The sequence below is a fragment of the Octodon degus genome, unplaced genomic scaffold, assembly GCF_000260255.1.
Source record: "Octodon degus isolate 3935 unplaced genomic scaffold, OctDeg1.0 scaffold00028, whole genome shotgun sequence".
Taxonomy (NCBI): domain Eukaryota; kingdom Metazoa; phylum Chordata; class Mammalia; order Rodentia; family Octodontidae; genus Octodon; species Octodon degus.
In genome coordinates, this window is record NW_004524604.1 from 17,001,665 (window position 1) to 17,005,360 (window position 3,696).

Here is a 3,696-nt window from a genome sequence, read left to right on the forward strand (position 1 = left end):
GCCCCAGAGGCAGGGCCGGCACAGCATGCAGGAATTGAACCCTGGCCACTGCCTCTGCTTAAGCAGGTACTTCAATCAGCTGAGTTACTTGGCTGGCCCTATACTTTGTATTAATGTTATGTTTTTATCATGGCATTATGCTATTGTTATTAAATAAATAATTATGTTGACTGCGTTAGTACACTTGAATCCCATACGACACAAAATATACTACAATATTGTACAGTAGAAAAGAAAAGGGGTAATATTTTCAAGTAAAAAATTAAAGTTAAAATATCCTACCAATAGGTTTGGAAATTTCCCAGGTAAATATTCCTATGAGGTAAGATTATCTGATTGATGCCTTTACAAAAACTATTTTAAATAAGCACTTCCCTGGCAAGCACAAGGGCCTGAGTTCAATCCCCGGTTCCGGAAAAAAAAAAAAAAAAAAACTATTATAAATGAAATAAAACGAAAAACAAAAATCTATTTTCCAGCTCTGTGGACTGAATGCCCCAGGAACAGTGTTGCGCCAAACTACGATGGAAGAAGGTCTGGCCTCAGTACTACTTTTCTAGGACTTCTTAGAGAAATCATTGAAGCTGTTTGGGGCAGAAAGGTAACAGGTGACTGATGGTCATCTTCATTGTGCCACAAAATAAGAAAGCTCTCCATTTTTTGTGTGTCTTGTCAAAATTATACCCAAGAGATCTAAACAGGGCTCCCCTTAGCTACAGTTGTGATCCACTGGGCAACAAAAGGAAAGGTTTATTTTATTATTTTTTTTTTTTTTCAGAACTGGGGATTGAACTCAGGCCCTTGTGCTTGGCAGGCAAATGCTTATTCTACTGAGCCATCTCCCTGACCCCTCATCAAAAGGAAAAGAGCCAGTTGATGTTGTCTTTTAGATATTAAATCTGAAAAGCATTAAGGTCAAGTGAAGTATAGAAATGAAAATACTAGCCCAAAATTATCTAAAAATGCAAATACAGAAACAGTATTTTATTTGGTTTTATATTCAGTTAAGATGATTTTCTTGAATCATGTATTATAACCATGAAGGATAGAGAAAAAAATAAATACATCAGTTAGAAGGCATTTTGAGAAATATCAGCAAAAAGCCTCATCATAAAATGTGCCCTGAAGTCAGATAAAGCCATATAAAATATGTACAACTTAATTAAAATAATATTAAATGTTTCTAAGAATTGTATGGCCAGGAGAATATAAAAGAGAAGCAAGATTTCACTGCATCTCAAGAATTCACCCTTCTCAGAATACCACAGTGAGGAGGCTCATGTGGGTGACAGCTAAAACCTTCCATAAGTAATCAGAAGAACTGTCTCTAGGAATAGTGAAAATCCAGGGAACCCAGCCATAGGACAGCTACCTTCTTGGCGCTATACAATAACCATGTACCATTTGTAAATGGGTGTCACAATACCTCCAGAAAAGAACAAAAGAAAGTCTGGATGGTGCCTCAGTGTGCTCTTCAGCTGCAAGAAGTTCTAGAGGAACTGCAAGAAGACATAGGTCAAATAAACTCAAGACTAATGCAGAAACTGGGCTAGCAGTGGTTACACGATTCTTTTTACTCCCTCTCATTTGCAGTTGAAGCTGCTGCCATGTACAAAGAAGATCTTTCTTATTCACTTATCATCATGTCCAGTTCCCCAAGAGTGGCTTACGGTGAATATGGCTAGTACCTGGAAAGGCACTGCGGAAGGCCGTGGTGGTGCTGGCACACACCTGTAACGCCAGCATGCTAAGAGGCTAAAGCAGAGGGTTCAAACCCACCCTGGGCAGTTTATTGAGTTAAGAAGTCCTTGTTTCAAAATAAAAATAAAAAGTGGGAAATGGGCTGGGGATGTACCCTTGATTCAACTCCTAGTAACACATTTAAAAAGGGGGGGGCAAGTTTTATTTACACTTTCAGGTTCTTTTTATTTTAATGTGTCATCATGCTGTATTATCAAGTACAGATGATTTCTCTCCTGTCACCTAGAGGCCATTTCACCCACTGCTCTGCTTGGCTGCTAGCCTCTTGTGTCTCTCTTCAGCAATGGTGAGGCAGATTCCCTTTCCCTGGGGAAGGGAAATCCATGGTTCGTTGCCTTTACCAATGACAAAAATTTTAGAGAGCCGAGTGGCAAAGTTGTTGCCATTGGCATCTTTCACACAGACCACATCAAAAGAGCCAGGATGTCTCTCCCGTTGGTGATCACGCCAATCCTTCCCAAGTTGGCACCTGCAGTCACCAGGCACGTTGCCAGTGTCAAACCTGAAAAAATTGGTAATCTCGCCAGTATCCAAGTCAGTCTGGGTGATGTCATTGACTTTGATGAGGGGATCAGGGTAGTGAATGGTGCGAGCATCATGGGTCCCCTGAGGTGGGATTCCCTTCATGCCCACAAAGACCTTTCTTACTTTGTGTAGCTTCTACTTGGCCTCCTTGAGTGTAATGCGGTAAGCAGCAAAGCACCCCTTGGTGTCACAGATCAGAAATTCTCTGCAGTCTTGTCAATGCTGATAACATCCATGAAACCAGCAGGGCAGGTTATATCAATCCACACTTTGCCATCGATATTAATGAAGCACTGCATGCAGATCTTCTTCACTTCATCGCCAGTCGGGGCGTACTTAAGTCTGTTCCTCAGGAAGATGATGAGAGGCAGACATTCTCTCAGCTTGTGGCGCCTGGTAGATGGACAAGGAGCAAACAGACCGCTCAGTTTATCCAGCATCCAATGCTTTGGAGCTGCTATTGGCTTCAGATGCTTTTTAGGACCACGAGCCATGGCTGCACCGGGAACGGAAAGAGCTACACCTTCAGGTTCTTAAAGGTATAAAATATTGTGAAAGGATCAGCAAGATAGCTCAGTGGACTAAGCGCCAGCTTTGGCAAGCACAGGAACCAGGGCTCGATCCCTGGTCCTGCATGCTGCACCAGCCCTGCCCCCGAGCACACTGAGCCAGTGACAGAAACCAGGGGTGGTGGCGCACACCTGTAATCCCAGAGCTAGGGAGGCTGAAAACAGGAGGATCACTATGAGTCTGGGCTGCATAGTGAGACACTGTACAAAATACACAAAAATGAAAATAAAAATATTGTGAAAGGGGAAAGAAACTGTTCAAAATGGGATGAGGGAAAGGAGAAAAGAAAGCAAGAAGAAAGGGAGATATATATCACAAGATAGCTAAGATAATCGTACTAGTAATTTCCATTGGTTTACTGAAAGGAACAGTCAGTACTTAAATTTTGATCAATTTTGTATGCTTGGGTCTAGTAACCCGAACAACTACTGTGAAGACAACAATATGCAACAAAACAAGCATTACTGAATTCATATCATTTTGTTTTTTGAAATTCTGTATCCTTTCTAATGTGGTTTTTTTGGTGTTGTTATTTTTTATTCCCTTTAGAATAAAAAAATAATGGGGTAAATAAAAAGACTCCTGCTTTGGGAGGAAAAAAAGACAGAGGTAAGGCCAAAATATAAAGCCATAACCATGTCATTTTTTATATCTAAAAAGAACATAATGAGAAAAAGTCTCTTTCTACAATCAACAAAATTATATAATACATGTTCTAAAATTTAAAAATCTCAATTTGAAAAAAATATTTACCTTTTATGAAACAAATCTCATGAATCCTTCAGTATTATAGTGTTCTTTGTTCTTATAAAATACATATCATGACTCTAATACTTTTTA

At 40.0% G+C, this 3,696-nt stretch overlaps 1 pseudogene; it reads right to left on the reverse strand.

Annotated features, from left to right (window-relative positions):
- Positions 1-1,995: 1,995 nt before the first annotated feature.
- LOC101570915 lies at positions 1,996-2,780 on the reverse strand (annotated as a pseudogene).
- Between the last annotated feature and the right edge of the window lie 916 nt (positions 2,781-3,696).